This window comes from Equus caballus, chromosome 28 (genome assembly GCF_041296265.1).
Source record: "Equus caballus isolate H_3958 breed thoroughbred chromosome 28, TB-T2T, whole genome shotgun sequence".
Taxonomy (NCBI): Eukaryota; Metazoa; Chordata; class Mammalia; order Perissodactyla; family Equidae; genus Equus; species Equus caballus.
This window is the reverse complement of record NC_091711.1, coordinates 48,848,563-48,873,713: the sequence shown is the minus strand read 5'-3', so window position 1 is coordinate 48,873,713 and position 25,151 is coordinate 48,848,563.

Here is a 25,151-nt window from a genome sequence, read left to right as displayed (position 1 = left end):
TGTCACCAGCTATCATAGCAGTTGTATATGCTTCTCCTTTCAGTGTCCTCAGTCTTTGCTTCGTGTGTTTTGAAACGCTTTGGTTAGATGAATACACATTTAGAATTGCTATGTTTTCTTGGTGAATTAATTCTTTAATCGTTGTGCAATGTCCTACTTTATCCCTGATACATTTATTTGCTTCAATGTCTATTTTGTCTGACATTAATATAGCCAATCCGCTTTGATTAGTGTTCACACGGATAACTTTTTCCATCCTTTTTATCTGGCTTTGTTGTTCTGTTTGAAATGAGTTTTGTGCAGGCAGCATGTGGGTAATTCTTGTTGTTTTACCCATTCTGACAACCCCTGTTTTTGTAATAGTGTGTGTAGACCATTTTCAGTTATTGTAATAACTAATATATTTAGATTTACTTCTACCATTTCTTATTTATTTTCTCTTTGTTCCCTCCATTTTCCATTTCTCTGTTTCCCTCTTTCCTGCCTTCTTTAGGGTTATTTTCCTATTTTTAGGATTATCCATTGTGTTTTTTCCTACCTCTCTTTGTACAGATTAATTTTTCTGACTGGCTGCTCTAGGTATGGCAGTGCACATTCAGACCTTTTCACAGTCGATGTAGAAACAATATGCTATCAGTTCAAGTGGAATGAGGCAATCTCACCTCCACGTGTCCCCTTATCCTCTCCCTGTCTGTGACAATCATCTTATACGTTATATTAATATACTGAAAGCCTCGTCAATGGTGCAGTATTTTGCTTCAAATTATCAAACATGTTTTCAAGAATGCAGAATATAAAAGAGTTTATTATATTCACCCATCTATCGACCGCTTCTGTGCTCTTCTTCAGTCCTGACATCCCGAGTTTCTCTCCCCTATCATTTCTTTCTGTTCGAAGATTTTCCTTAAGGGGTTCTCTGAGAGCAGTTCTGTTGGCAACGAACTTCCTTAGCTTCAGCTGAGGACGTCTTTATTTCATCTTTTTCCTGAAGATATTCTCTCTGAATATACAGCTCTGGGTTCACAGTTCTTTTCTTTCAGTGCTTTGGAATTCTGTGCTACGTCCGTCTTGGCTCCATAGCGTCAAATGAGAAACCCATGGCCTTTCAAGTCGTTTCTCACCTGTAGGTAATGCACTTGTTTTCCGGCTGCTTCAACATTGTGTGCGCATCTCGTTTGCAGTAGTTTAGTTGCAATGTGTCTGAGTGTGGGTTTCTTTGAATTTATTCTCTTTGGGATTTACTGGACTTCTTAATTCTGTTGGTTTATGCACTTTTCTAAATTTGGAAAATTTTTAGTTCGTATTTTTTTCAAGTAGTTTTTCAGGATCACCCCTCTTTCTCCTCTCTTTGATTCTGATGAGACAAATACGAGAACTCTTGCTGTTGTCCCACAAGCCCTCAAGGCTTAGTTCATTTTTTGAAACTTTTTCTCTGTTGTTCAGACTGGATAATTTCTATTGATCTGTCTGAGTGCAGTGACTCATTTCTTTGTTATTTCCATTCTTCCATTGAGTCTTTCTGTGAGTTTTGTTATTTTATGTCCTTCTTTTCAGGACTTAAGCATCCATTTTCTGATTTTTTATTGATTTCCAACATGTTTGTGATTGCTTGCTAGAACATTCTTGTAATAGCTGCTTTAAATAGCTGTTGGATAATCCCAACACCCACGTCATCTCAGTAATGGTGTCTGTTGATAGTCTTTTCCTGTGAGAATTGAGATGTTCTTGGTTCTTCATATACCAAGTAATTTTGGGTTGTATCCTGGACATTCTGAGTGCTACGTTATGAGGCTCTGGGTCTTGTTTACATCCAGTGGCGAATGCTCTATTTTTGACTATGCAGGCAGTGGACCTGCTTACATTCAGGCCACAAGTTCCAACTTCCCTTCGCTGGGCCAGCTGTGGTCCATGGTCAGTTTAGTTTTCTGAGCCTTCATTTCTATCCCACACGTGTCACTCAGTCATCACTCTAGGACCTGGTCTGTGGTCTCTCTGCTAGTTCAATCTTCCAAATGTTCGGAATGCTCTGTAGAGTGACATCCAAGTGTACACAGCTTATGTGTGGAGGGGAGCACTGAGCCCAGGAATTCATAAACTACCCTATGGGGTCACTTTCCCAAGTCCCGCTGGCTAGAAAACTGAGGCCCTGCTCTCAGAGACCCTGCTCTGCCATGCACTTCTGCAAGCACACTTTCCTTCTCAGCCAGGCAGCCCAGAAACAGAGATGGAAAAGAAGCATTTGGTGTTGGCCTCGCCTTCCTGGAATGCCAGATCGGCAGCACAGAGAAGGTGATGACTCTGATTCCATGTTTGGTTCCTGTGGTCTCTTGTTTCTGGTTGTTGCCATCGCCTCCAAGTGATTGCTTAAGGAATTAGGACACGAGAGAATGGAGAATAAAAAAATAGGAAAGAAAATGGGGATTTCTGAATTTTCTCTGTGCTGGGAGTTCCTATTTCTGCTCTTTGAGCCATAACTAGAGAGTGTCTCCTGGAGCTCTCTCTCCCCGTTTTTGGGTCTCCGGGACATTGAATTCAGGCTGGAGGAGATGAGAGGGGGAGAAAATGGTAACTCTCCATTCCTCTAGTGGCACACCAAATTCCGGAGTTCTTTCCCAAACCTCCTGCTGCTGCTGCTTTCCAGAGCCTTCCAATAGTTGTCCCACGTGTTCTGTCTGGCTTTCATAGGTGTAGTCAGCAGAAGCACCAGAAAGAGTGTGCTTACGCCAACACATGCAGATCCAGAGCCACATCTGCTTGTTTTTGCATCACAGATATTTATGCTTACTTTTCTTAAGCTTCTTCTGTGCAGTCCTCACAATTTCTAACGTCTGTTCAGACCAGAGCGGCACAGCTCTACCTGGTGGTGTTAAGAAGCATGTTTCAATGAAATTTTCTACATTTCTTCTTTGTAACATTAAAAAATATATCCATGTAGTTTTATCGATTTTGACTTGGAAACATTTTTGAGCACTTTTAACAGAATTCTTGTTCGGTGTGTCCCAGACCCAAGTGTCTGGTAATAAGCTGTGAAAAATAAAAAATGGATTTGCTTTTCTTTTAGGAAAATCAATAAATCTCCGGAGATGAATTTAATTAAAAAAAGAGAGAAATGAAAGTTTCTTCCTTGTTATAACGTTCACGTTGGAATAAGAAATGGTATCTGTGAGATAACCCACATGGGGCCTGAGGAGGCGGCAGCCTGAGCTCAGAAGGCACATTCTGGACGACCGATGACATATGGCCTCAAGTCTTATCGGTAAGAGCTCACCTCAAATCCTTCACCTTCCCAACTGGGCTGGCCACCCCTTCACCCAGTAGCTTCCAACAGTCTGCAGTGGTCCCCACATTAGTCCCCACTTTTCTCAGTGGTTCCTGAGCCAGAATGGCCTTCGGTTCCTTCAAACACACCCATCCTTTCAGGCAGGGTGCACCTGCCCACTCCAGGACACCTGCCTAGACCAGGTGGGCACATGCTGACCTTTCACCTGCAAGATCCTAAAGACCCGGTGTGACTGAGGTTCCCACTCCGCCCTGGTCTGTGCTTCACCTGTGTAGGATTGGGCCAGGTGCAGATAACCGATAAACGCCGGCTTCCTCCTCCATTCCTGCCTTTGATTGTTCAGTCCCCACTTCACTGAGGCTGGGCTGGAGCAGATGCATCTTAAAGGACAAGCAGGAGTTTTCCAGGCTAAAGGGAGCAAGGACAAGCCAGGAAAAGGGTGAGTGTCTTCAAAATTGAATGGTGGATTTGCATGGAATTTTTGGTGAAAACTAAGTAGCTGATAGTGGCTGGAACGTGGAAGGGGAGGCGGAGGGAAGTGGGGCTGAGATGGTCAAGGTGGAGTTGAGCCTGACAGAGTGAGGAGGGTGCCAGAGGATTGAGTTCCTGACAGGCCCTGAAAATACATGTGTGTGCACTCGTGTGTATATGTATATGTATATATAGAGACGCAAGACACAGGGTATCCATACATATGCAGACAGACTGATAGATGGATGGACATTTATAAAGTAAGAGGGCAATAAGTGCTTTGGAGAAAGAAGAGATTTGGGGAAGGGGTTAGGGAGCGTTTACCATTTAAAATTGGATGGTTATCAAAATCACAGTTAGATATCACTTCACACCCACTAGGATGGCTAAAATACATAAATAGACACGTACATACATACCTACAAAAAATAGCAAGTGTTGGCAAGGATGTGGAGACATTGAAACCCTCCTACACTGTTGGTGGGAATATATTGTGGTACAACTGCTTTGGAGAGTTCTTGAAAATGTTTAACAGAGTTACCAGATGACCCAGAAATTATGCAACTATATATATACCCAAGAGCACTGAAACCATGCTCACATGAAAACTTATCCACAAACATTGATAGCAGCATTACTCACAACAGCCAAAAGGTGTGAACAACCCAGATGTCCATCAACTGATGAACAGATGAAGAAAATGTGGTCCGTCCAGACGATGAGATATTATCCAGCCATAAAAAGGATTGAAGCAGTGACATATGCTACCAAGATGAACCTTGAAAACCTTATGCTCAGTGAAAGAAAGACACAAAGGACCGCATGTTAAAGGGTCCCCTTTATATGAAATGTCAAGAAAAGACAAATCCATACAGATGGGAAGCAGATTGGTGGTTGCCAAGGGCTGGGAGAAGGTAGAGTGGAGAGTGACTGCTAACAGGTGGAGCGTACTTTTTGGGGTGATGAAATTGTTCTTGAATTAGATAGTGGTGATGGTTGCAAAACCTTGTGAATTTACTAAAAACCACTGATTTATACACTTTAAAATGGTGAATTTTATAGTATGTGAATTATATCTCAGGGGTGGTGAGGAATACTCTACTGAGAACACACGGCAGGGACCTGTAAGAAAGATCTCCCTCCCAGCAGAGGGAGCCGCAAGTCGAAAGGCACTGAGGCAGGGATGTCCCTGGAGTGTCTGCAGATAAACAGGGAGCAGAATGGAGAGCCAGGGCAAGGCGGGGATCAATGAAGAGATGGGACCGGAGGGGCCACACCACACCACTGAGTCAGGCCCTGGCAGGCCCACAAGACTGAGTTCTCTCTGAGCAATGTGGCCTTCGGAGGTCTCAGGCAGAAGAGGGACATGCTGCTGAGAGAAGAGTGTCAGATGTGAGGGAGCTGGCTGACCCCTGAAAGTGGAATCCAGAGAGTGGGTGGAAGCATTTCAGGATTGCTGAGCAGGGAGAAGAGGGTCAGCCAAGGGGATGACAGATCCTTCCAGGGTCCTGTGTTGAGTGAGGCAAACAAGGATAAAGGACACATGTAGGTCAATCCTGGCGGCCCCAAGGCAGCAGGGATGGCAAGGTCATTGGTGTTTGGAGAGAAGCAAGGCGTGAGGATTCCCCAGAAGTGCACTCAATTATGCGATCCTCACTTGATTCCGCTGGTGGAGATGGGGACACCAGATAAGGGACATCTTAACCAGTGCTTATTTTAATATTCATGGAAGGACATTCCGGAAGAGTGTGAGGGGGGCGGGAAGGCACCGTGAGCCAAGGCACACGTCTGAGAATAAGCTCACTGTCACTTACTTAATGCAGTGGAGTGACCTGTATTATGCAGCTTCTTAAAGTCTATTAAGAAAGACACAGGCTCTACCCTCACAGAAACTGCAGCCCAGCAGGTGATAATGTGAGGACTAGAGAGAGACAATGCAGTAGAGAGCCTGTCTGCAGAGTGTGAACTCAATAAATGGTGGATCATGACGGTGGTGGTGGTGGCAGATGCATTGAAAAATGGCCCCAATTCTCCACCCATCGCTTCATCCACTCCCCTGACAACGTGACTTTGCAGATTCTCTCTTTAAGCGGTGGAGTCTTCTTGAATCTCGACTGGTCTGGCGGTTCAGTTTGGCCAGTACAATGTGTTGGCTGTGATGGGCTGCAGTCCTCAGCCTTGCCCTCAAGAGGTCATGGGCACTAGTTCTGTGTCTCAGGATCCGGAGGAGAACAAGTCGAAGCCCGCCTGCTGGAGGATGAGAGACCGTGCAGAACAGAGCTGGACAGATCACCCTAGTCCGTCCTAAACCACACAGCCTTCCGCCCACCTAGCGGCTGACCACAGACATACTGGCTCACATCAAAGAACCACCCAGCTGACCCACAGACTTGTAAGAAATCATAAATAAATCGTGGTTGTGTTAAGCTACTGTGTTTTGGGGTGGTAAGTTACACGGCAATAGCTAATATTACAATAGATGTAACGTTGACAAAGGAAATAAGTGAAGGGAAATTATAGAAGCGGGAAGGAGTTGGACTCAGTAAAAATTCACCAAATAGCCACTCTGTGCTGGGAACCATACTGACCCAAATTTGACATTCTTTAAAAGTTTGCTGATTGAATGAAGGAAGCACCCAAAAAAGGCATAAAACTCAGTTCTGTCAACTCAAATAATCTCGTTGTGAAAGAAAGTCTTCTGGCAAATGAACTCCTGGCACCTCATGGATTAACCGGTTAGGACCATGTTTGTTACAGGGGGAATCGGGTATCCATGGAGAGCGAACTGTATTCTACATCCGGAGCTGGGGACAAACCCTCAAGAGGTCATGCCATAGGGGAAAGGGCAGCCAGTAAACAACCCAGATCAGAGAAAGCTAGCTGTGTTTCTTTCACTCATTCAACAAACATCCATTTTGGACTAATCGGTGTGCCACACAAAGTGGTGAAAGGAGTGGTCCCTGCTCTCAAACCATCTGTGGTAAGAAGACAGACACATTCCTAAATAAACAAGGACTGTGTGAGAAGCAAGCACAGAGGCTGTGGGAGGTACCTATTTCTGCCTCAGGAAATCAGAGAGGGCTCCCTGTAGGAGGAATTATCCAAGCCAAGGACAAATACGGAGGCAGATGCAGCAGAGAGAGGGGTAAGGCAGCCAATAATAATGACTCTCTTTCATTAATCACCTACTGTGTGCCAACCAGTGGGCATTTCCAGTCATCATTTCTAATCCCTGCCGTGCAACCACCCTGGAAGGGGACCCCCATCGTCTCCAGCAGTAAGAAGAGGAAACTAAGTCTCAGAGATGTCACCTAACTGGCTCAGGATCACTCAGTAACTAAGTAAGGCACGAGAGAACAGGACTCATTCAGGGGACGCAGGTAGACCAGGTGGCTGGAATGTGGACTGTGAGATAAGATGAAGATAAGACAAAGGTGAAGGTGAAGACTGAAGCTTGGGGACTCAGAGGCAGGCACGCTTGCGATGCTGGGCAGTCTTATGCGGAAGGCGAGGAATTTGGAGCCCGACACAGTGGAAGTGGGGTCATTAAACCGAGAGGAGTGTGATCTGAATCGCCGTCGGGACGGAGCCCCTGGCGGCTGCTGTGAGGACTTGAAGGGGCTCTGATGGAGACGTGCGGAGGTCAGGGCTGAGCTGATGGAGCCGGTCAGTTGGTGTTGGATTCTGCAGTGTGGTGTGGAGATGGTTCTGTCCCACCTCCTTTTGTCAGTACCCAGCCTCATGCTAGGACTGGGCGAACCCCACAGGAGGAGGAAGGCAGGAGTTGTGACTGACAGGATGGATCATGGCTTTCTTCAGAGGCGCTGTGGGTCCCCATCTCTGGATTCCTCCTGCGTTTGAGCTGGAGGACACTCTGAGTCTCTTCTTCTGGTCAACGAGAAGCATGTGACTAACTGCCACCCTGCCCCTGTCAATGGCTCTGCTGCCTGGCATAGGTCTAGAGAAAGGTCATGGGGCAGGGGAGAGCCATTTGCTATGGCCAACAGGCCCATCAAGCTGGATTCCGGTGGGGGATCTGTTGTCTCACGGTCCTGGCTGCCGGCCTTGCTGCTGGCCGGTCACAAACCCATTTGACGGCTCCGATGCAGCATACAGACTGACTGGTGCCTGCTCAGGAGGACCCGTGTGAGCCCCCACGGGGCTATACATCCCTGCCACCAAATTCCCTGCAGAGCCGGGCCCCACCCGCTGAGGTGTGTCCTCTGTGTACCCAGAGAGTCATCTCTCATTTGGCTGGAAATCCATCACCCAGGAACGGCTCCGATGCAGCCTGTCACATCACATTGCTGACAGGTGTGGGCCTAAGACAGCACTAAATCTTCTCTAAGCGCCATGATTGGTCAGCACAGGCCTATTTTCAGAAGCATCGGGTGGTAACTGACTTTGAATCCAGAAGCCCGTTGGCAGCAGGAGATTGATTTGAAGACCGGCATTGAGAGACACATGTCTGCTCAGATTCAAGTGCATGCAAAGCAGTGGTGGGAAGAGGCTCTTTTCTCTTTTTTCCCTTCATCTGCCTAAGAATGATATCCCTCGACTTATTAGCAATCTGTGAGCTCTGGCTCCTCACTGAAATCTCGCTCCCAGGAAGAAAGTCACAGGAAGGAGAGGGGTGATATCTAGTAAGCAAAACTGAGGCCAGAGATTTTCAAAGATTGCAGTCCAGGGAGAAGCCCCATCCATGCCACCTCCTGAGACAAAGACCAAGTATGACAAGTGGAACGCACAGTGAGACTCGCGTTTTCCAGCTCAACCTTCGTGGGCAAGCCTGTTCCTCCTTCTCCAAGGTCACCTGAGAAGCTCTGAACCCAGCTTCATGCTCACCTCAACACTTACCCTTCCACTGATCTCATCTTGCCCTCCTCTAGGGACCCACAATCATGTCTCCAGCCCAGACCTCCTCCCAGACTCCAGACTTGAATGACAGTGGCTCTGCCTGGCTGTTACCTCCACTGGGATGACATATGGCCATCTCAGACTCATTATGTCCAACAAGGGGCTCTCAACCCCTGTCCCCCCAAACTATTTCACCACAGTGATTAAAAGGCAGAGCCATCCCATCCATCCAGTGGCTGAAAACCCTGGAGTCATCCATAACTTTACTTTCTGTCACACCCCAAGACCAAAGCACTGGCAAATACCATCAACTCTCCCTTTGTGATAGGTCCTGAATCCCAACATTCCTTCCACCAGTGACTCGGCCTCTCCTGCCTCAGTCAGGCCCCACGGCTCTCACCTGGACAACTGCGAGGTGCTCCGACCTGGTTTCCTATGGTCCTTTCTGGACAGAGCAGCAGAGTGTTTCTTAATAAACATAGATCAGATCATGTCACTTTCTGCATAAAATCCTCTGGTGGCTTCTCCAGGAGACACAGGAGTCTTCAGGTCATTTATACAATGCTTGAGCTGGGAAATCAAATCCCTCAGCTCTTCCTTTTCTTTCACTACTTTGTCCAGTGACATTAGGAGCCACCAACCAATGTCATTATATTCGTTCCTTTTCCAAAATATTCGGAAGCACCATACACAGAAGCAGCAAGCTCCTTGCTTTTCTGAGTGGTGGGTTAGGAGTATCCAAGACACGTATTTTGCGTGTGTCTATTGCTAATTCACACCATGGACTATGAGTGCTCTCCTTACCTCCAGAGAAAGACTTATTTGCATCTTTAAAACTAATCAGATTAGAAAGCCAATTCCAGAGACCCAAGAACCAATTAGAAAAAACTCATCCTTAAAATCCCATTCCTCTAGAATCATGCTTGATACCAAAACCTGTATTAATCAGGGTTCTCCAGAGAAACAGAACAAATAGTATATGCGTAGATACTACAAAGAGACTTGTTACGAGGAATTGGCTCATGCAGTTACAGGCTGAGAAGTCCCACCCTCTGCTGTCTGAAAACTGGAGACCCTGGAAGGCCAGTGGTGTAGTTCGAAGGCCTAAGAACCAGGAGCACTGAGGGCAGAAGGTGGATGTCCAGCTCAGCTGTCAGGAAAAGAGAGCAAATCCTCCTTCCTCCACTTTTGGCTCTGTTCAGGCCCTTGATGGACTGGACGGGGCCCACCCACATTGGGGAGGGCCATCTGCCTCACTCAGTCCACCAATTCAAATGCCAATCTCTTCTGGAAACACTTTCTCAGACACATTCAGAAAAAATGTTTAACGAGATATCTGGGCATCTCAGATCCAGTTAAATCGACACATAAAATTAGCCATCACACCATCTCACCCGAAATAAAACCCAAAGGAGTGAGCACAGCTGGGAAGGCCATCCAGGTGTCCTGCCCACCCTTGCCTCACTCGCTGCATGTCCTGCCTCCCTCCTGTCTGTAACATGTATCCATTGTCGTCTATTCGATGAGCTGGAGGCCACCTTCCACCCCTAGCAGCCATCTGCAGCTCCCGGCCGCACGGGCTTCCCCAGCGTGGTGGCTCAGATCATCAAACCAGAAAAGAGGGTGTCTAGAAAGACAGAATCTTCTCTAATGTCTCATAATCACCGGAGAGACATCCCATCGCTTTTACCGTACACATATCCACTGCTGGCACCACTTCACAGATCCCCCCATGCTCCAGGGGAGGGGTTGGGACAAGGACATAAAAACAAGGAGGTGGGACCCCCAGGGCCACCCTCGAGTCTATCTGCCACACCTTCTCCTTTCCCTCCATCTCATGAACTCCTCTGAGCGTTGGCCCCTGTGTCATCTGCCTTAGATAAAGTCTAAATAGGCCAGGGCCCTAGTCAGATAGCAGAGGCCCATGCCACAGGCTCAGACCCCATGGGAGAAGACCTCTGGCTTGATCTAAACAAAATAAAGCAATACTGGCTGTCCCACCCATGTTCCAGAGGTACCCAATGCAATAAGAAAGCTTCTCAAATGTTCCACAAATATCTACTATGGGGTCATTATTCAGGATATTCCATTTGATTCGAGTCATAGGTAACTTGAGTTTTGACTTGCTATCAGCTCTTGTCCAAATTCTGTTGAAATGGAGTTTGGGATGACAATGAATGAGATTTCCAGTACAGTCTTTGTCGTACTTAAACAATCTGAGACTTTAAACTCAATTTCACAAGATTTTGTTTTCCAATCTCTGTTTGTCTGTAATAACAAATCTTTGTATTTTCCACCCTGGGAATAGCTTTCCACTGTTCAGCTGAATAACATTTCTGCAAGATGTAATTTGCACTGGGCAGTCAATTGCATATGTAGAATTTAATACACGATGACTCAGACTCCTGGACAAAAAGAAAGTGCCTAGTCCATGGGGAGCTTATGTGAAACTGTGCTGGATCCAAAGGCCACAGGGATGAGGATGAGGCTCCTGGTATCAGGCATTTTGCTATTCTGCTATAATCCCAGTGTCTGATGTTACCGTGTAGCTTCAGTTTTATGACTCTCTGCCCGATGCCTCTACTCCTGCAGGTCGCCTTACCTCTCCCGACCTCATTTTCCCAACTGTAAACTGTGGATTAAATGATCCTCATTTCATAGAAATTTTTTCCACCATTTGTGAATTTTAATTTTATGAATTTATTTGATCTACAGCAGTTTAAGTATTTTATTGAGTCGAATCTATTTTAATTTTTCTCTGTGATATCTTCCATTAGTTTATTCCTATAACGTCTTTACTCGCTCTATCAGTTGATTATTCGCACCCATATTTTATTCACAGTTTTGTTTACTTTAAAAATGTTGCATTTTTAATGCACGTGTAAATTTTGGTGCTTAATGTTAAGTGAGGATTATGTCTTCCAAATATCCAGTCTCATCAGTGTCGTTTGTTGTTTAATCTACCTGCATTAGTCAGTTTTTGTTGTAATAATGTTGCTTAATGAACAACCCCTCGATATCTCAGCAGCTTAAAACAACAAATACTGATTTCATACTAACAGCTCAGCTCTAGGCAGAGGTGAGGTTCAGGTGTGCTCTGCGTTTATCCAGTTCCAGGACCTGGACCAAAGGAGTAGACACTACTGGCCTGATACTCTCTTGGTGGAGGGTTGAGCATAAAAGCAGTGGTAGAAACTTGCAATGTCTCTTAAAACCTTTACTTAGAACGGCATGCTGGCATCTCCACTCACATTCCGGTAGCCGAATCCAATATGAATGACACAGGAAAGTGTCCTCTTCTTGGGCAGGAGAAGGGGCCAGAATGCCCGAAGAGAGAGCGCATATTTTCTGAAGAATAATACAGTCACCGAAGTCGTCCCTCTTGGTGATCCCCATACTGTCCTCTTCCTCCCTAGGTGAGACACCCCAGAAGGGTCATCCGATCAAAGCTCTGTGCTTGAAAGATGTAATCACCATCTTCTCATCGGGTCTGAATGTGAATTCTCTCGGCCTGGAGACCTAGAGATTTTTAAAAAAATTCTCTGCCTCCCACACAACGCAAACAATGGTGCCCCAAAGACAAGATAACTGTCTGCAACACTTGCACTGAAATGGGGGAGAATGGCAGGCGCCCTGCGGTCTCCGGTCCATGGCGATCTTGAAATCCAGGTGGTCAGCGCTGCAAGGTCTTCCATTCTAGGGTGGAGAATGGTTTTACATCAGGCCAAGGATCTGTTCTATTGTTCTTTGTGGCTCTTGGCTCCTCCCTTGGAGAGTTTCTTCTTCTATGACCATCCTTCTAGGCCACGTCTGAAGAGGCGCTGGAAATGACGCCCTCCTGTGGCTGAGCAGTTTTCTCATCCTTCTTGCTTTTGGAAATGTGGGTGTCTAGGGCCTTTTTTCACTTCAAACCTTATAGTAGGCACTTGGAACTTAATCTGGCTTCTCAGGAACCACAGTCTTGGTCTCTTTCCCTGAAACACTGAGAAGCAGTCCACCACAGACCCACTTGAGGCTTTAAGCCCATGACACAGATCTTCCCTTCATCAAGGACTGCTTGAACAGCATCCACACTGGTACCGTACACGTAACCTTTGTATCCACCTCACTGGACCATCCTGCAAGGGTGGGACAAAGAAAGCAAGAACTCTTTCTACAAGTAAAATATGAGTAGTGGTAACATGAAGACCAACTCCAACAGAATAGAATACAAAAATGTGGACTTTGCTAGCTCCAAAAGAATTAGTGGATATTCTACAGGAGAGAAAAATGTTAAGAGATTTAGAGCTTAACTGCGTCTCCAACCTCCCTAAAATTTGCAGCTCAACTCTATTCCCTCTCCAAACCCAATGAACTGATGCACTAGTCTGTTAATTTACATTTCCTTGCTTAATTCTTTAGAAGCAAAAGGAATTTCCCAGAAGCTTTGGACAATGCATAAAAGGAGGGAATCTATTTTGAATGCAAAACAACCGAGGAGAGAATTCGATTCTGAACGTCTAGCTTACCTGTGACTATACATGAGGCTTTCATTTGTTTCCTTTAACACGTAGTGATACCCAGGTCCATTAATTTTGTAACTCTTTGTGGAATGTGTCGTATCTATCAAACAAGGAAGTTTCACAAAAGTTTTAGAATCTTCAAAATGCTTTGATTTATTGCCAATATGCATTCAGATAAAGAGGTCCAATCAAAATAAATAAATAAATACACAAACACATAGATAAATAAAATGCTAGAACCAAATAGAGGGGACCCAAATTGGTGATAAGAAAGTAGACATTCTTATATCAAAATCAGTCAGTCTACAAACCTTTATTAAATGCTCGTGGTGTAGACCAGACAAGAATGTATTCAGTGTTCAGAAAGGAGAGGGAGGCCCCGGGGAACACCTGCTCTCACTTCGAAGCGGAGCTGGTGAGTTATACGTGAGCCCTGAGATGCCCCAAGGCCCCTGGGCAGCAATACCACAAATACCTTGTGTTTGGAGAGTGCATTTCCCAAGATCTCATTCCATCCCCACACTCATAGCTGGCTGGAATCTTATTATCCTTAGTTTAAGGATAAGTAACTGGAGCTTTTAGAAAGTAACCAACTTGTTCACATTCACATCACTAATGAAAAACAAAGTTGAAACAAGAACCTGGGCGTTCTGGCTCCTCCTCCGACAGCCTGCCACCATTTTCTTGCTACTTTGTGTTATTTCGCTCTATTCTTTGTTATTTTAAATCCTTCTCATACCTCCAACATAGGGGTCACCCATGGATCTGGTTCTATTGTCAGTTTTTTTCTCGTCCCCATTTTCTGATATGCCTGCTAGTTTTTAAATTGGCCCCAGCCTTGTGTACAAAAGTTTTAGAGGTTCTGTGTGTTATCTTCTCCCAGAAAACTTTCCCTTGACCTCCTCACAGCAACGTGAGTAGAGGCAGAGCGCGCCAACTCCATCAGGCTACAGGCAGATTTAAGGCTGCGGTTCAAACTTTTTATGGCCCAGGCTACCCCTGGTGTCTCTCCAATGTGAAGTTACAACCGTTCAAGCTTAAACTGATCGCCTGGGGTGCCTGTCAGGGTCTTTCTTTCTCGCCGTGTCCTAAACACCCAGCTTCGGTTGCTGACACTGTGCGAATGTCGAGACCTCTGCTCAGATCTTCATTCTCTCTGCTGCTCCCACTCTGAGCCACTTCACACGTGGCAAAGGCCTTGGGGAAATGGTGCAGAGTGCTCAGTTTAATTCTCTTCATCTTTTCTCCCTGGGTCTTTAGCCCCTCAAATCTGTCCGCCCTCAATGCCTTCAAACATTTTTCTTAAATTTCATCCATATTTTCAAGATTTTAATTGGAAGGATGGTCTGTTCCTGATACTTTGTCATAGCTGGAAGTGGAATTTTTCCTTCCTAGGGTTTCTGTGATGCTAAAATTAGAAATGTGAAAGTGATTTGATTCAGAGAATATTGTAGAGTAGGTGTTCAACAACACAACCAAAATAGGATGAGAATAATAAAAAATGGTTACAGTGATGATTACTTCTGTTCATTTTAATGGAAATACGTCAAAATCAAAACTTCAAATTAATTTTTTCTGTTATAATTGAGCTTTGTAGACGGCAGATGTTGGCTTTCCCAGCGCACTTGATCGTTGTATTTCTCATGGTGATTTAATGCATTGACATTTTGATCTAGGCATAGTTATTTGTAAATTTAGTATGTATAATAGTAGCATTAATAATGATAATTATAGCAACCACAATAACAAGTAACATGTGTTAACCAATTAACATATGTCGTTTGGTTGTATACATCAGTTACTTTGTTTCCTCCTCACAGCAGACCTGTGGTGTCCCTACTGTGCTATCCCCACATCACGGAGAAAGAGAATGAGGCACAGATTGATTAAGAACCTTCCTTGAGGTCACAGGATCGGGAATTAGCAGAGCCAGGATCTGGACAGAGGCAACGTGACTCCAGTTCCACGTTCTCAGCCGCTGGCTCCGCTGCCTCCGCGAGTCATAAGATAACCCCAGGAGACTGACACCGCACAACGCAAAGAAAAAATTCAGATTCTGAAACAGGGGCTTGGGTCCCCTGGGAGGTCCCACGCAGATAAGCTGCAGGTTTTCTAGCCTGAATGATATCTCCACAGTGTCCCTCTTTAAGTCCCCAAAGGTGAAATGCAAGTGCCTACTAAACACATTTACATACAATCTTGGTTTTAAAATCTAAAGTTCAATGATAAAAAAAGTTATACATGGTCCCTGTCCTCATGGAGTTTACCATTCATGGAAAGAAAAGACTTCAATCAAAACTTATACCTGTAGCTTTTAATTGCAGTTAAGTGGAAGATGCCAAGAAAGGGCACCACCGAGGGTCCACGTTGGTCTCGAGGGTCAGAGACGGCTTTCTGAAGGAATCAGCCGAGTCCTGTTCGGAAGGTGAAGAGGAGCTGGGTTCAAGGCGTTATAGTCGGGTGAGCTGGCACGCACAGGATCCAAGAGTGGAAGGCGTCTAGCTCATTCAGGGAAATGGAAGAAGGTCAGCCTATTACTGACCCCTAGTCAGGAGGAAAACGCAGAGCAAAATGGAGGAGAACTCAGCTGGGGCCAGATCATGTTACAGTATGGCCAGGCTAAGCATTTGGAATTTAACCCAGGAGTAATGGGAAGCCCTGAAGAAATTATAGCATGATCAGAATTGTTGAATCGTGTTCTTAAAAGGTCATTCTGGCTCTGCTGTAGAAAATACTTTGGAAGAGAGTAAGAGCTGAAGGAGCAAGTTGCCCAGGTGAGTAAGTAGCCCAGGAGAGAAGGCTTGGGGCTTAGACCACGGTGTTGGTGATCCAGAGAGGAAGAATGGCACAAGAGAGATTTAAGAAGGAAGAACTGGAAGGATTTAGCAACTAACTGACTCTGGGGTTTAAGGATAGGTTGAAGTGAAAAGCACTCTGGAGTTTCCGGCATAAGCTGTGGGGTAGATGGGGGCTCATCTCCCTGGGCAGAAGAGCACAGCTTTGAAAGGGAAGTTCCCAAGATTAAGTTTTTGACAGATTGAGTCCATGCTGCTTGGGACATGTCCAAATGGAATTTTCTAGTAGGCAATTGCAAACACCTGTTTGGAGCTCATGAGACAGATCTGAGCCAAACATAGAAACTCAGGAGTCAGTGGCACACAGACTATAATTTAAGCAGTGAGAGAAGATGGGCCATCTCAGAAAGAGCGTAGGAGTAGATGCAGGGAGCGCCGAGACTGGCGACCTGAGGGACTCCAACACATTCTTCAGTCTTGGCCCAATGGTGTTGCTTCTAAGTCAGCAGCACCCTCAAACAACTTTCTTCTAATTATTTTTCTGGTTACTTCTTGGGGTTGCAGGACTAGGCTCACGCTTGTAGTTGCTTTTCCTCAAGCCCTCAGCAACCCTTTCCTGCAGGTTCCAGCATCCAATCTGTGTCCCAAGTTGGAAGCATTTCTCAGCCATCCACTTGTTTCCACGGCCTCTGTCTTGACACCCCAAATCCAGGCCCCCTCTTCCCTTACAAGAACTTCCAGGATAGGCTTCTAAAAACCTCACCACTTTCAGCCCCGCCTCTTCACACACTGCAACCAGGATTATCTTCCCTGGATCAAAAGCTCTGTGCTAACCATCGCCTAAAAGGAAAGTCCGAGGTTGCCCATGACCTGTCCCCTGCACACTCCTGCGCCCTGGTGCTCCATCACTCCTTACTCCTGTCTCATCCAGCATCGGCCCTCCTGCCACAGCAGACAGCAGCGTCTGACCTATACACTGGCTCATCTGTACCTCTGAGTCTTTGCGGAATTAGTTCGCTGTGCCTGAAATGGCTTTCCTTATCTTTTTGTAGATAATGCTACAGGTTTGCCACGAGTTTCAATCCCCCTCGCCTCTGGGCTCACAGGAAGACCTCATGTCACATCCCATTGCATGTAGGAGGGGCCGTGTGATCACCTCTGACCAACGGGACAAATAATATGACAGTTCCATGTCCCGCTCTATAAAGCAATGTCCATCCTCTTCTCTCGGCCTCTTCCATGGTGACCCTGGAGTCTACATGTTGAGAATGGTGCCATCCCAGGATGATAGAGGAGCGCAGGTCCCTGATGACTGCATTGAGAAGGTGCTCTCGCCCCTGCCCACCAGCTTCATGGGGGTGTGAAGGGAGCGGCATACACTTTTCTTATGCTGTGTGCCCAGGATTTCATTACATATGTGTTACCGCAGTGCAGCCTACCCACCCTGGCTGATACACCCGTCTTCCCCACCTACCAAACCTCCACCCGTCTCGCGAATCCTGAGTAATCATGGCGTTCCCCAGGCAGACCTTGTAGCTCATGCAGCTTTCTCACGCCTCTCTCCATCCCTCCTGTTTGCTCACAGAGTAATTTTAAATAGCATTTAGCACATTGTTTGGTAATTTTTATGTCTGTCTGCTCCCTTAGAATGCAAGCCCCCAAAAGGCAGGGATGTGCCCCCCCCAATTCTGTGCTTCTGGGTCTCTGGCATTTAGCCCTCATCTGCAGTAGGGCCCGTACGTGTGTGCGCCTGAGGACGGGAAGGAAAGCACACAAGCTGTTTGATTTGTCCGGCAGCCCCTGCCCTTCTCACCAGAGGAGGCTCTTTTCTTTGTGTGATTGTGCTTCCCCGGTCCCAGATCATTCTGCCAGGACTGTGAGTTAGTGTCACCTCCCCCGCGATGCCCCATAGATGTGTGCCGGGGCCACACGCCAGGCCAGTCATCAGGCCCTGTTCCTCCTGGACATACAGCCCAAGATGGGCACACAGGAAGTCTGCTCTCGAGTCTCCACATCCTGGACACACCTGAGATGCAGGGGTACCCTTCTCTCTGATCATAGACCGTCCGATGAGACCCTGGTGCAGGAAGGGCTATGCCCCCAGCAGTAAGAGGAGCTGGAGAATTAGGTTTCATCCCGAGAGAAGCAGGGTGATGGTGATGAGACAGAGTTCCAACACCATTGGTTACTCCTGCGTCCCCCCCGCCCACCCATCCTCTCCAGGTGTCTAAAGAAAGAAGACTCTCCCTTCACCTGAGCTGGGTGGAGTCAGCGGGGTTGACTACCTGGAGGCAGAAGAGCTCTGATCCACACAGACGAGCTGACTTCACAAATGACACGACTCCTTCCACCCGCTCATCTTACCACATAGATAAACCCTTCAATCCTCAAATATTCAGTTGGTACCTTCACTTTTTCTCGGTGATCAATGATGAGTATGATGTGTCTATTGTGTGCAGATGTACAAGGTTCCTCTCGTGTTTCTCCTGGATTCACTTTAAGATTTTCTATAGAAATACATGTATATATCCTGTTGTTGCGTTTTTAAGCAACCTCAACCTTTTACAATGATAATTTGAGATTTCTTATAAGTGTGCATATACCAGTGCATGATACAATTAACAGATGAGAAGAAGGACAGCATTTTCTTTAGTGTATCAGATTTATTCCAGATGTCCTTTGCAATTGTTACAGTGTTTCAGTAAAGTACAAAAAAAATAGCGAAATAATTGCTTACAAAATGTACAACGTGCACAGCATAAATTTCGACTATTTCTTAACATAAATATATAGTTTTTTAGAGATTTCAAATCTCTGGTTGACACTCTACCAGGAAAATTCCTTGTTGTTTTTTATTCATCCTTTCACTTTGTGTTCCAGAAGGATGCAGAAGCCCGCCCATTTCTGCACAAGTATCAAGCATTGGAGAAGCCTTCCAAAGCATAACAGTGTATCTCTATCACGTACAAAGAGAGGTTTAGAGCCACGAAAATGTCATATTGCCTCATCTTGAGTCAAAGAACACAATCTGAATGAAGAAGTTATTCAAAAGTGTGAGATATATTTATGAAACCTGCGTAAATGACCGGTAAAAATGTCTTTTAAATTAAATTTTATGCAATCTAAGCAAACATTTGTTTATTCTAAGTGTAGGTAATGGTTTCAATGACAATAATAAGCAATTACCAATGGCTTTTTGTATTCTGCAGTCCCATCTGACTCGTTAGAAATGTCCACTTCTATGACACCAACGTCCAAGGGCCCAAAACTTCCAACTGTGCAGAAAAATACAGTTGTTCTAGAATATGTCAGTATCATACTGTTTAGTAAAAGTTTGTTGTGGAAATCTACCTACACATTTATTTGAGTTAAAAAATATATTTTCTCTGATCAAGTAAGACAGAAGAATATAATAAATATATCAATATTTGTGATTTTTTTAAACATTTTTAAGAGTCTAAAAAAGGAAAAGTTGTGCTTTCCACCCATTTCTTTGGCAATTATTTTCTCTTTGTGAAAACACAAACCCCATGCAGAATGGCCTTGGGTAAAAATTGGATTTTCCCAGGCACCTTCCTCCGCTCTTCCTCGCAGAGAGGGAATCCAGCTGCTCTGGAGGATGATCCCCGCTCCCCCAGACCGAGGACTTTGCACATGAAATTGAAGCCCAGGAAGTAGAAGGATCCCAAGCAGAAATCTTCAAAGACGCTTTTAATCTCATGGGTTTCTAGACTACTTTTTTTATTACCAAAAAACAAAAACAAATCCTTTTTTTGCCTAAAATCCTAATAAAATAATGGAATCATACAAACTAGAACCAGGAGCAACCTGAGTACCTGATCCAGCCAACATACCGCTGGGTCAGGAGTTCGGGAAGGTCCTGAAATCCTGTATCGTATGTATGCATGCTGTGTTTACTTATAAATTCATAAATTAACTAATTTAGGAGTTCTGTAGCATCTATAAATCCCTTATAGTATTCTGCATAGTGTAACACAGTGTGCACAGTCTGTATTAGGTTCTCAATGTCAAGGACCTAATTCCTTGAATACTTCTAAAATCTACTAAATCTCTTAAACAATTCAGCAGACAGTGGATTCTCACTTGGCCACAGCTAATAGTACTCACTCAAAGCCTTGAGTGCGCCCTAGCAGCCACATCCTGTTGTAAGGGTTTCATATGTTGCCATGCCTTACTTTATGTGTCAACCTGGCCAGGCCATGGTGCCCATTTATTTGTAAGGTGGGAGCCCGGCTGCCAGATGTCCCTGGAGCAGAAGGGAGGGGGAGAGAAAGGCTCGCACCAGGTCCTGCGTGACAGGATGGGTCATGAAGACACAGACTGGAAGGACATGGGCTCCAGCACGGGACAGACCTGGTCCTAACCCTGAGCGACATGCATCAGCTATATGACTGTGGACGTATGTGGACATATGACGCGCGGCCTTCTGGGCCTGTTTCCCCACACTGCAAAGTGGCAGTGACAGTCCGCAGCGATGGGGAGGGGATGAGGTGGGCCTGTGGCCCCTGCTGTCATCTCCGTCAGTGCTCAGCAGGGACAGCAGCCCCACTGCCTCAAATCTTGTGTGTGAACACACATGTGTTATTGTCCCCTAAGTCATACTAGCTGTGCTCTAGGAAATAAAACGCTGGATAGTGTTGTCAGCTCGAGGCCATTGATCCCACCTTCAGGTCTTGGCCAGGTTTCTGGGCAGAGAGACAAAAGCAGGAACCGGAAGGCTCACCCCCCAGCTGTGCAGCTACACGTGTGAAATCTCACTCTTCTCATCTCGAAAATGAGGCCAACGTCCCCCTGCCTCCTGCAGGGGCTGGGAGAACAAGAGTGTCATCCCCGTGAAACAGCCTTGGGATCGAGTGTGTGTGTGTGTGCATATGGTGTGTGTGCAGGTGTGTGTGCCCTGAGAGAAAGTTCCTTCCTGCGATTTATGGCTTCCAGATAGAAATGGTGCCACGGAAGACTTTTATGTTCATATAAATCACAATTAATGGGAATGGAGAAAAGCAAAGAAAAATTTACTCTGATTAGGAAAATAGAAAGCAGTGGCAATGAGTGAACCCCCAGACTGTTAAACACAGAGGAAGGATGGAGGGAGGAAGGGACTCTGCGTTTCTGCATCTGGGCCTGGATACTGATTGTATCGTAGTCAGCAGAGCAGGAAATGAGGAAGGACACTCGTACATTCCTGGGAGATCTTCCTACCTCTCCGACACAGGTGCTGGCAGGAGAGAGCTCTCATGCGTGTGTGTGCACTCACACAGGCGCGCACACACATGGGGCTCCGTACAGACGAGCAGCAGAGGCTGTCCTTCCCCTGACACGGGAGGGAGTGGGATTTTGTGTAGGGCCAGGCAGGAGCTTGGCAGGCCAAGCCACCCCATTCGGTTGCACTTGCAAAAGTGTCCCCTGGCCCAGCCCCACTTCCCTGGGGGAACAGGTCCTGTCCTCCTCCCAGGTTGCCCTCCCCAGGGGTGGCCGCAGAGAGAGCTCAGCCCTGCGCAGAGAGCAAGATAACCCTCCCCGGGGCACTCACCATGTCACAGCCCAGGCCCTCTGCTGGAGGGAGATGAAGGACCCTGCCCGGCCTGCAGGGGGTCAGCAGGCTGGGAGATGGGGCAGATTCAGGCTCCTGGTGGGCTGATCCCACTGGAGCCCAAGGCCAGCTCAGGTCTGGCTCATAGTAAGTGTTCCCTGAATACTTGTCTGTGAGTGACTGCAGGACAAGGAGCTGGCCCAGTGAGGAGTGATGGGGAGGACAGGGTGTGAAGGCCACAGAGGCTGGACTCTTGATGAGCTGTCAGGTCAGCACTTTGCTCTGGAAGGGACAAAGCTGAGGGAGTGGAGGCAGGTAAGAGGTGGGGTGCTGCGTGAGGCTGGGCCAGCCATGGGGGGTGTTTGGGCCCCTGGCCAAGGTGTTTAACTGTGTCCTGTTGCTGGAAAGGCCCTGAAGGGGATGGAGCTGGACGATGACGTGCCCACAGTTACAATTCAGAGCCTTGAACTGAGAACAGGGAGCCAAGAGGGCCTGGGGGCAGGAGAGAAGAGCTTCCAGAAGTGAGGGCTCGGCCTGTCTCCTGGGCCCACCCCTGCCTGGCACAGGACAGCCTCAGGAGGCCGTGTGGGTCCCCCTGGCAGCAGCAGCGGCCTCACCTGGAAGCAGGATAGCTGTGCAGAATCTCAGGTATCTGACGAGGACTCTGCATTTTGGATAATCGAACAAACCTCTCTGGGTTCCCACTGCATCCTGCACAAGAGAACCAAGAATCCTGGCTCTGAGAATCCCAGGACAGCTGGGTGGGAGGGAAGCTGAGGGGTGTCCAACCTGCCCCGCTCCTGCCCCACAGCCAGGTTTTCCTGGGACCTGCTGCTCACCAGCGAGCCTGCTGGGACTCTCTCAAGGCATGTCCCCTCGCCCCATTAGTGATGGAACTCGGTCACTCTACACGGATTCAGAATCCCAAGACAGAGGAACAAGACTGAGAAATGGCTGGAGTGCATTCACCTCAAGGCCACGCTCTGCACAGATTATCCAGTGGCCTCAATCCCCAGGAAAAAACAAATACCACATGTAACGTGTTTGGGGCAATGTCCCACTCACAGAAAGCCTCTATAACCCCCTCCACACAGCATGGCCCTCTGTCCAGCAGCAGCATCAGATGGACGTGGGTTAGAAACATCAAGTCCCAGACACCACTCCGGCCCGAGGCCCACATGCAGCATTTTAACAGGATGCCCAGGGGTTTGTAAATGCTCTGGAGTTTGAGAAGGTGCTCCATGAGCGTCTGTCACTAACGTTGATTTCTGCTGCACATGGAGAAAACTGACAGACACTCGCCACCCTGGTCAGATCTCCTGCCCCTGCCAGGTGGGGGCCGGTGTGCCCGGAATAGACAGCACCCTGGGGTTTCCTCCGACCCCACCACCTGCTAGCCACCGGGGGGACTTGCACAAATTGAAGCCTTGGCTGCTTCAGCTGTAAAATGGAGTGGCATTAATTTATCCTCATGGGATTGCTGTGTTAGATGAGCAGACGCTCACGGCACTCTGCAGGCACGGAGGAGTACTTATTGAGTCTGAGACATTATTAATTCTTATTTACGATCATCACTCTTCTGTAGATGAGGCAACTAGGACTCAGAGAGGACCCATTTCTAGACCACAGCTGACCCACGCAGGTGGCGGAGCCAGGACCTGAACTCCAGTCCATCAGAGCCCAACACTTCGGCAGTTTCCACTGGACTCTGCTGTTTCTCAAAGAGCCCAGGTTACAAGTGAGCATCGCACAGCGTCAAGCTCCTGCCTCCTTCTACTGCCCCCATCCCAGCGCGAATGAGTCAGAGCTTGGGGCACGGAAGACAGAACGGGTGTAAAATGCTCCCGGGTTAGCTTTGGGCTTGTATCCACCTTGGACCAGAGCCAGTGCCTGGGAGGCCCTCACCCAGGAGAGAGACGACGGAGCCAGGAAGTAAGAGGAGCAGCTGGAGGTCCCAGGGGGTGAAGGACCCTGGGGGAGCTTCTTCCACTGTCAGATTCTCCCCACAGAAAGGGGCCCCTTTAAGAACAGAAACAGCCCTGCGTCTCACAGGGAGCCTCTCTGGAAAGTGATGCCAATGATGAAGAGATAAGGAGGATTCAATCTAATCTCAGCCACCCAATGCGTCTTTGTCAGGTCTGCTGGTACCGAGATAGCATCAGAATCTCATAGAACAATATCAGGGGACAGAGAGACTGGCGCCCAGGGGTTTACATGACGGCAAAACCTTTGATTTACTGAAAAAGATGAGGAAAATAACTCACCATGTTCAAGGCAGTGTTTCCAGGGGAAAAGCAGACTATTTCTGAATGACAGTAGCACTCCTTACCCAGTGCATTTAAAATACTTTTCACAGTGTGATGCAGAACAATACCCCCCCCGACCTCCACCCCCGTGTTCTCGGTGAACTCGGGCTCAGAGGACAGGGCGATCGGCCCCCTCCACACCGTCATTCTGCTCCTAGCAACCCAGGACCCAAATCACTTAGGTCTACACTTCATCCTTCCAGGAAAGCCCCACCTTGTGAGCGCTCACAAGGGACACAGAATAAGGACCAGCGTGCATCCCTGTTGGCCTCTGGTACGGAGGAGCTGGCTTTCCTGTAGGACGCTTGGTACAAATCTGCATGTGACCAGCGCTCAAATGAGACATTGTCTCTCCCAGACCCAAGATAGATGCCCTCCGCCTTGCATTCAGAGGTGCAGAGAAGTGGCCCACAACACATCCCCACCCCTGGTATCCTTCTCCAGGCTAGACAGCTAAGGAGAGCAGTCCATTTACAGGCTAAAAAGTGGAGCTTCCTTTAGAGAAAACTGTTGGCAGCTCATGTTTCTGCCACGCTGACCTCTGGGAGGAGGAGGCGAGGAGGGGAGCGCATCTTCTGCCAACCAAAGCCAAGTGACAGGGCTTCAGAGAACAGCTAAAGAGACACAGTCACTCCAGAGCTGTCACAGAGAGAAGTCATTCTGAGGGCCGGATGGAGAAGACTTTAATAAGACATCCATTCCATAATAAGAAATGCCTGGGAAGTACCGAGAGAGAAAGACAGACACACAGAGAGACAGACAGACAGACACAGAGAGAAGTCATTCTGAGGGCCGGATGGAGAAGACTTTAATGAGACATACACAGAAATGCCTGGGAAGTATCAAGAGAGAAAGACAGACAGACAGACAGACAGACAGACAGACAGACAGAAAGAGACTGCACCAGCCAAGGGTGAGCAAAGAGCTGTGTCTTTGGGGTGGAACACATCTGGATAATCTGAGCTCCTTCACCTTAGAGCTCTGTGGCCACAGCTAAGTTGCTTCCTCTCTTTCCCTCAGCTTCTTGGTCTCCAAAGAGAGATTAATGATAGCTCAATTGGAATACCGAGGCAAAGATGAGCTATCAAATGTGGAAAGACCTAGCAAAGGGCCTAGAGCCCCACGGGGGATCCGGAAACACTACTGTCAGCCCCTGGATCTGGTGAGGCTGGTTCCCGAGCCAACGGGGGAGATGGAAGCTCCGCGGACTTTCTGGGCTCCTTCCGCACCCCCTGCCTGCCGGTTCCCTCATCCTGGCTGCAAGGCCTGCAATGCTGGCAGCCTCTCTGACCCCGAACGAGCCCCCGGGCCCTGCAGCCCCAGCCGACCTCCCTCGCAGCCCCACTCTGTTTTAACTGAGCTGTCTAGCAAGCTAATTCAATTTTCCCC